Source organism: Cupressus sempervirens, chromosome 9 (assembly GCF_028749045.1).
Source record: "Cupressus sempervirens isolate cs-2001-9-10 chromosome 9, ASM2874904v1, whole genome shotgun sequence".
Classification (NCBI taxonomy): domain Eukaryota; kingdom Viridiplantae; phylum Streptophyta; class Pinopsida; order Cupressales; family Cupressaceae; genus Cupressus; species Cupressus sempervirens.
This window is the reverse complement of record NC_143126.1, coordinates 457,651,815-457,661,431: the sequence shown is the minus strand read 5'-3', so window position 1 is coordinate 457,661,431 and position 9,617 is coordinate 457,651,815. Positions and strand designations below refer to the sequence as shown.

The 9,617-nt window shown below is 36.0% G+C and overlaps 1 pseudogene; it reads right to left on the bottom strand.

Annotated features, from left to right (window-relative positions):
* Nucleotides 1-3,703: 3,703 nt before the first annotated feature.
* On the bottom strand, nt 3,704-7,677 carry LOC149539300 (pentatricopeptide repeat-containing protein At2g03880, mitochondrial pseudogene; annotated as a pseudogene).
* Nucleotides 7,678-9,617: the final 1,940 nt, after the last annotated feature.

The window sequence follows — 9,617 nt, the reverse complement described above, 5'->3', positions numbered from 1 at the left end:
GCTTCCCCCTCCCCGTCCTTTCTTCCTCTCTCCTCTTCGTCCTTGGTCTTGCACGCTCCTCTGCCTCTCTTGTATCCTTTCCTTTTTTGTCGTGACTCTCCCCTAGCTTTTGTTCTCCCCCTCTTCCTCACCCTTCTCATCCTTTCTTTTCTTGGTTCCTTGGTTTTTTCTTCCTTTCTCGCTCTTTCTTTCTTTTTTCTTCTTTGTTAGCTGTTTTCTTGATTTAAAAACTTCTTTTTGCTTAGCTCTAATCCATTTTGTGTGTGTGTGTGTTATTTTAGTTTTTATTCTGGAGTGCTCTGGTTCTTTCATTTTTTAATTTTTAATTTTTATTATTTATTATTATTATTTTTTTTTTTCTTGTTTCCCCGCCTTTTTTTCCCTCGATTGTCTTTGTTTAGTTTTTTATTGTTTTATTGTTGTATTTTTATACCTTAGTACTAATATATATATTTATGTATATAGACACACTGTTATATACATATATATATACATACGTATTGTTTATAGAGTTCTATTTTCAGTATTTTTACACACACACACACACACACACACACACACACACACACACACACACATATATATATATAATTTCGTATTCTTTCTTGTGTGTTCTTATTCTTTTTATTTTTAGTGTTTTTTTTTTTTTTTTTTCATTTTTTTTTTTAATTTTTAATTTTTTTTTTTTTTTTTTTTTAAATTTAGTTTTTAATATATATTAGCTTCTCCTTTATATTCTTTCTTTCTTTCTTTTTATTCCCCCCTTTTTCCCAATGGTTGGGGCGTCTCGACCCCCACCCATTTTTTCCTGCTTAGTTCTTTTATATTATTAATTTTTAACTTTCATTTTTAATTTTTTTCCTTGATTAATTATTCTTTTGGGTTCTTTAATTCCTAGGGGTAGTGTCAATCTTTTCTTTTACTTATTTTCTCTTTCTTGGTACAATCCCCCCCCCCCATCCCCCATTTTTTATTTTTTATTCTTTTTCTCCTCAAGCCACCTCGCTTTCTGCACCCCTCCTCTTTTTTCCCTTTAATAACCCCTGAACTGGCTTGATCTGCTCACTTTTTCATTCTTGCATTCTCTCATCCTGATGATGGATCACAGAGTGTGATCCGAAACGTTGATGCTAAAAAAATTGACCCAATCAAATCCAGAAGCAAAAATTATATTCTAATGGATTGTGGAAATCTAATAAGATTGTATTCCCTTAATTTGCCCATAGATTGGCTGCATTGTTCATAGATGAAACAACAACAGTATCTGAAAAAACCTGCAGAATAGACATAATGTCTCCCATGTTCATTGACATGAGACATAGTATGAGTAACATCTGATGTCATAGCAGTGAATTGAGCCAATGATTTTCCAATATCAGTGTCACTTTCATTGTTAGTTACCGATGAGGTATCTCCTGATGACCAAGCATAACTTTTTGTTGGGAGAGATTTCTGTCAGTCCACAAAATGACATGGAGACAGCCTTCAACCAATTCAATAATTCAAGTTAAATCCACTTTCTCTTGGTATTGAAGATGTTCCCCCAGGACGGAGTCCTTGGAATCCAAGCAAAGTGCCTTCCACATTTTTCATGCATGTCTATCAGTGCATTGGCAAATACAATCTTTGTGATAAATATCCCCATTATTATTTCTTGGGTGAACACTTCAAAGCATGTCATTTTGATGCAGCGTATATGTACACAATTTGATAGTTATTTTTGGTGGGTGCTTTTGGTGGAGGATAGTGCTACTCTATTGGGATAGTTGCGTCTCCAATCATCCGTGGAAGTATTTGATAAGAAAATATGGACAAACTGCCAGTCATATGCAGTGGGTACTTTTTTGTCATCACCCCTAAGATCACTGATTTCTTCTATTCACAAAAATACTGAACATTGCTAGCGCTATGATCAGTGGAACTCTTCCCACGGAGCTACCAAGAGCAATGACAGTCTTATTGGCAGTGTCAGACCCACCAGATCTACCCCATTTGCAACTCAATTGTGCCAATCTCTGGTGTTGCAGAGTTTTTTCTTTGACTCACAATGTACACCTTTGCTGAAGTTCCATTTTATTTCAAACCATAATATATCTTTCTGTTGAATTTTATTTTAAACAGATAGATACACTAATAACTTTTGGATTGAACGCGGTGGTCAATTAATATCAAATTCCTCTCTTTTGAAGAATGGAAGAACAATCCCAGGTATCAAGACCAACAAATAGGAACATTCCAGTGAAGTAGAACATGCCTTCCATGGCGGACACACTAGCTAGAAAAATAAGAATAATAGGAATTTGCCGATTAAGAGGAAGAGGGAATCCACGTGAAGCACCAAAGAACTCGGCAAACCAGAAAAAAAAAAGATCACCCACATACATCAAGCAATAAAATCTATAGAGACCACAGGAAAGCACAAATGATGTATCGGATCAATAGCAATGAATAATCATAAATCACCAAATTTGTGAGGAGTAGCAGAAAACAATAATGGAGTTTTGGAAATGAAGTTACATCGTCTACACAAATCAAAAAAAAATTAAAGAAATATCCGCAGTGCATATACTATTATGTAAATCTGATAAGGGCCATTGCATAAAGTTGGGTTTGAACAGAACGAGAAATTGGGGTTCGCAAGATTAGATACAAAAATGCTGATAAAATACAGAGGACGTCAATCTGAGAAAGAGATCTATCTCTAAGCTACCTATTAATTCAACACTCATATATTGTTGATGTCTAAAATTGCTCTGATATCATTTAATTTTTTGCCCAGAAATAAAGATAGCAGTAATGAGGAAAAGCAGAATAAAATAGGTACAAAAGATGCAGCGACTTTATCCTGGGAAAACCCTTCAATTTGAGTTACAGGAGTAAGAGTACCCTCTTCATTTGTACCTTTTCCTTATGATTCTAGAGTATCCTGCAATCATGGGATATCATAAATGGATCATAGATAGATGGGAAGCGAACATAGAGCCAACAGAAGCATACAAGAGGCCTTGTTGTTTGCCAGTCCAAACTACTGCAAACGCAGAGCGAAATTTCAGTTTCTCAATCAGTGATTCCACACATTCTAAGACCACAACAATCATGTTGGTGTCCTTGGCATCTTTCACCTTGAATCTGTAGAAGTCCAATTAGAGAGTCTGGTGAGAGAAGACAATTATAGCAATGAAAGCCTGGACTGATGGAACCTGTGACCAATTTAAAAGTTTTGGATTGCAGGTCAGAGGTTTGGATGTGCATGAATTTATTATGTAATGTGTGTGTGCCAGTGGTTACCCAGTTCCTGATACAAAAAACAAGAAATCAGGTAACGAAAAACAGAGAAAATCCTAGAGTATAGATGGCTTGCATCATCTTGCATCTCCTTTGCAACTGTAAAAGTCCAAAGTTAGCGTGTCCAATTCATATAGTGTGTTTGCCTTAATTAGTTTCAAGGAAGATATAAAAGCATCTCGGGTGAGCAAATAAATTGGAAATGATTTTGTTGTAAAGAGTTGGAAACAAATTAAAAATCTTAAGTGAAAGAGATTGACAAAAGAGAACAAGAATCTGAGAGTTTCCTGAATTCTTGAATTATGTTGAGTTTTTAAAATGTAAATTTTGTTCCTTTCAATCATTGCAATATCTGAATCGATAACTTTCTGATATTTTTAGGTTTTGTATCTATTCATTTTCAGTTTATGCTATGTCCTTTTGGAAGATGATCGCAGTCCTGTCATTCCAGGATTATTGTATTACAGAGTTAGGTGCAGACCAACTGTAGAAACAATGGTGGCTATATCAATATGTACTTGAGATTGCATGACCATGGACAAGACAATCTCCATTGACAAATATAAATTTGCATATGTGAATTGGTACATTTTTATGCCCATGTGGCAAACCTGACACAGGCACAAGACAAAAGAATTAATCCAGACCAACAAATTGCTCAAAATGACAAATATAGGAATAAAGATTTGTCAAGAATGCTGCCAGCATCATAACCAAGGATGACATTCATTATTATCGCTTCTGTCACATTAGCTGCCAGCTGAGGAGATAACAATTTCCTTTTATGCATCCCTCTCTTTTCAAATTTTACATTCTTCTCCCTCCTTAGAATCTCTTCTATCACACTTCCTGCTGACTGAGCAGCTTTTGATTTTCTTTAAGCATTCCTCTCCTTTCATATTTCTATTTTTCTGCCTCCTCCATCTTTTCAGCCTAGAACTGTATAGGACACCTGGAAAACAGCTCAAAGTTGTGACTCAGTTGTATTAAATAACACGGCCTTAAAAAATACGAAATATCTCATCAATATATCTCGGCAGGGATGCAAAGTATAAAATATTAATATTCAGATCTCAATGTCTCATCGAGTCCACATCCTGTTCCAGCTCTTCAATCACTCAACATCATGAGTTTCTAGAAACTGAAAATAAATACCGATTCCTTATTACCACGTTAATTCTAGTATCATGCAACATGTTTTCGTCAAAGTTTCTATTTCTTGCTCATATCACTTTACATCACTAAAAATCTCCACAAGAACATCTGCCCTGTTTGAAATAGTGGAACCAGTTTGCATCTTTCGCAATGGTTTCTCTATAAACAATCTTGGATTTAAATACACATGGTTGCAGTGTGACAGTCACTACAAGCTCAGAAATTCTTGACAACTGCAACAGTTGTTTCTGGGGAGGCTCTTACCAGTCCAAATGCAATTGCCAACTTTTCATTATGGTATTAGAGAAGTGATTCATTCTTCTCCTCTTCCACATTCATGACAGAATTTGTATCTGAAATATACAATGCTGCCTTGATCTCGCTAGATAATTTGTCCAGCTTTGCACAAAATTTCTTGTGTTTGTGGCTGAGATTTGTTTCCCACGCTAAAGGTGTGTAACACTTTATTGACTTTGATCCAACTACATCCAGGTCTCTTTCTGATTCCTCTACCTCTAAGCAATTTTCTTACCTTTCGAATATCATCCCACCTGCCCATGTCTGCATATATGTTAGACAAGAGAACATAAGGGGCAGTATCTTTAGGATCCAAATCAAAGAGAAGTGTTGCCACAAATTCTCCGAGTCTTATGTTCTTGTGTGACCTACACGCACCGAGTAAACAAATCCACACAACTTTCTCAGGTTTTACAGGCATTTTGATGATAAAGTTTAGGGCCTCCGAAAGAAAGCCAGCACGGCCAAGAATGTCAACCATGCAAACATAGTGATCCACTAAAGGCATAATGCAGTAAGAATCAATCATGTCACTGAAATATTTACAACCCTCATCCACTAGACCTGCATGGCTGCATGCAAACAAAACACAGACAAAGCTTATAGGGTTGGGTTTCGTTCCAGATCGTGTCATCAGTTCAAAAAATTGGAGGGCAGCCTTACCATATCCATTCATTGCATATCCTGCAATCATCGCTGTCCATGAAATCACATTTGGATTATGTATTTTGTCAAACAATCCACGTGCTTTCTGTATTCTTCCAGATTTTGCATATATGTGTATCAGAGAATTTGCAACTACAACATCTGAAGAAAATCCATTTTCTTTTATCTTTTGATGAATCTCAAAACCCTCCTCCAAAACACCAAGTTTGGCACAAGCAGGGAGGATGCTAGCAAAGGTTGTCGTGTTTGGATTTACACCTGCCAGTTGCATTTCCTTGAATATCTTTAAAGCGTTCTCCACTAACCCATTTTGAACATAACCAGCAATGACTGCATTCCATGACACGACGTCGCGGATAGGCATCCTGTCAAACAATTTCCGTGCCTTTTGTATGCTTCCGCATTTTGTGTACATGTCAATCAGGGAAGTCACAAGTACAAAGTCTGACAACAAACCGCTTTCAATTATTTTTTTATGAATTTCAATGCCCTGTTCCAAAGCTCCAAGTTTGGCACAAGCCCGGAGGGTGCTGGAGAAGGTCTCTGAATTTTGCTTTATACCTGCCAGCTGCATTTGCTTAAAACTCTCCATTGCTTTTTCAAGAAGTCTGTTTTGTGAATAACCAGCAATCATTGAATTCCATGAGATGGCATCTCGTTGAGGCATTCTGTCAAACAACTTCCCTGCCATGTGTATGTTTCCACATTTCGAATACATGTCTAGCAGGGCATTTGCAAGTTTAATATCTGATACTAAATTACTTTCCATTAGTTTCTGATGAATTTCCATACCCTGTTCCAAAGCTCCCATTTTAGCGCACGCTGGGAGGATGCTAGCAAATGTTGCTGAGTTTGGCTTTACACCGTCGACATTCATTTGTTGGAAAAACTCCAAAGACTTTTCAACAAATCCACTTTGTGCACATCCAGCAATGATCGCAGTCCATGAAACAACACTTCGTTGAGGCATTTCATTGAAAAGCCTTACAGTCTCATCGAGAAAACCCTTTTGTGCATATCCTACAATCATGGCGTTCCAGGAGACCACGCTTCTTTCCGGCATTACTTGAAAAAGGCTCAAAGCCTTCTCAAGAGCACCAGCTTGTGCATACCCTGAAATCATCGCATTCCATGAGACTACACTTCGTTGAGGATTTTTGTCAAACAATTCGCGTGCCTTCTGTATACTTCCACATTTCGCATACATGTCGATCAGAGAATTCCCAACTATAACATCTACCAAAAATCCGTCTTCAATTACTTTTCGATGGATTTCCAAACCCTTTTCTAAATCTCCCATTTTAGCACAAACAGGGAGCATGCTGGTAAAGGTGAATTGATTGGGCTGAACATCCGTTAACTGCATTTGGTGAAATAGTGCCGATGCCTTTTGAGGAAGCCCATGTCTTTTGTAAGCTGCAATAATCACATTCCATGAGAAGACACCTGGTTCGATCATATGATCGAAAGCTTCGCGTGTATCCACCAAACTTCCACACTTATCATACATACTGATAAGCTTGTTTTGTAAACTAGTGTCCCGCGCAAATGTGAATCCCCTGTCATTTATATGAGAATGAATTTGTTTACCATCCGAAAGTGCAGTCTTTGTTATGCAAGTCTGCAATAGTTGAAGGTATGTAGAAGAATCAACAGGAAGGTTGTGGGTAGTAAGGAGAATGTTCAGAGCTTCTTTCAAGCAACCCTCTCTACATAAGGTTCTGAGAATGTAATTGATATTGAAATTGGTAATGGATGACATAGTATGATTTAGACGGGTTTATTTTAAAACCTCTTGGCTAGCGATTACCACTTTGTTTGATCTGCAATTCTTTTCTACTAAAGCTGTGACAAGTATCCATCAAGATGTCTGCCAGAGTTTCAGGTTGCCATTGTGGGGAATTTGAGAAGTTACAGAAACTTGAGGGTCAATTTTGCGCGGGAGCTTGGTTTAACAAATATATAGACGTCGCTGTAGCAAACTGCACCTGTGCTCATACTGAAGACATCTATTTTGAGTATATGAGTCCTGCATTAATTTTTGTTAAAAATAATGTTTATTATAGTAGCTGGGCATTTAATGCACAGTCCAGAACTTTCTACTTGCTTCTTGGAGCCTCTCTCTTTGTGCAAAATTTGAATTTAAAATTATGTAGAAATCTCTAGAGTGCTTCCTTTCTTGAAGCTTCTCAAGAACCCTCTAGAAATATGTATGAGCTCTATAAATAGAGCATTCCTCTCAGCTGTAATAACATGAAGAAACTTTATAGCTCTTTGATATGTTTGAGTTTTGCTGCTCTGTTTTTAAGCTCTGTCTTTTTTATTCTTTGTGCTGCTGTTTTTAATTCATCATGGTATCAGAGCACTTTCAGTTCTTTGGGCTGTGAATATATGATGCTTTTGGAATGAATATATGTGTTTTCCTTGTGTGAATCTTTACATTTGCAGGTTGTAACTAAGGAGTGAACAGCAGTTTGGTTTGGGACAAAAAACTACATCAAAGGAAGGATATTGCAGCAAAAGAAAAGTTTTTTTTCTTCAACAAATTGGTGAGACTTTTTCAGTTTCAAGCTTGGGTGTTCAAGTTCTTAAATATCTTTCATTCTCATCCAAAAAAAAAAAAAGGATAGAATTTAACAATGGAATCACTTGGTGTGACTTTGCCTACAGTTAAATTAAATGGAAAAAATTATTATGATTGGGTATCTCATGTTGAAATCACTCTAACCCTTCAAAATTGTTATGATATTGTGACTGGTAGTGAACAAAGGCCTACGAATCCAGGAAATGATCAAGATAATTGGGATAAAAGGGACAAGAGGGCAGCAACACTAATCAAGCTTACACTTTCAGAAGAAGTTTTTCCAGAAGTTCGTAATGAGAGAAGTGGAGTCAAAATTTGAGAGATTTTGAAAGATTTATATCAAAATTCAGGTGATGTATGGATCTTATCTCTCACAACTGAATTATACAATTTGAAATTATCAAGCTCACAAGAGATAGTCCCACATTTAAGTAAGTTAAAGGAAAAGAAAAATGAGTTTGCTTCTCTTGGAAAAGATATAGATGATAAAGATTTTGTGCAAATTATATTACAAAGTCTTCCAGGATCTTATCAATCATTTATAAGGGGTTTAGATACTGCAGATAAATTAAAAACTATTAAATCAGAAGAATTGTGTGCTAAGTTGGTTCAAGAAGAGAAAAGACAAGTTAAAGAAAAAGAATCATTTGATGGTGAATCTCAAGCATTTGTAATGAAAGGAAAACAATATTATAAGAAGTCACAAGAAAATGAATCTAAAGAAAGAAATTGGAAGAATGAAAATAAGAGTATTTCATATATAGATCATAATAGAAGTAAATGGAAATGTCATTATTGTGGTAAAGTGGGTCATAAGGCAAATGAATGTTTCAAGAAGAAAAGAGATGTAGAAAAGAAAGTAAATAATTATCCAAAATTAGGAGATTCTAAAAGAAATGCATTTTGTGTTGCACTTAAAGAAAATAATACTTTCAAAGAAGATTGGGTTATTGATTCTGGTGCTACACAACACATGTCTCATAATGAGAATCAATTTGAATCAATAAGTGAAAATAATATAGAGAAAATATATTTGGGGGATAATAGTGCTTTAGAAGTTAAAGAGACTGGTAATGTCAAAATTGATAATGGTTTGTTCAAAAATGTGAAATTAGTCCCTGAATTAAAAACAAATCTGCTTTCAGTATCTCAAATTGCAAGTCAAGGACATAAAATAGAATTCTACAATGATAAGTGCTTAATCAAGGATGTCAATGATAATTATAGAGTCATTGCAATTGGTAAAATGGAGAATGGATTATATAAATTTCAAGAATTTACTTCTAAATGTGGAGATAAACATATGTGTGCTATTGCTCAATATGATGATATGAGCAGGTTATGGCATGAGCGTTTGGGGCACATCAATTTTCAAAGTCTCAAGCTTATGGAGAAATTACAAATGGTGCATGGGCTGCCAAAGATATCATTAAGCCCTAAGGTGTGTGAAGGATGTGCAATGGGAAAACAACATGTGGAAAGTTTCCCTCAAGGTAAATCATGGAGAGCAAAAACTCCTCTACATTTAGTCCATAGTGATGTAATGGGTCCTTTCAAAACATCATCAATTGGAGGATCAAGGTATGCCCTCACTTTTATAGATGATTATAGTAGAAGAATTTGGGTGTAT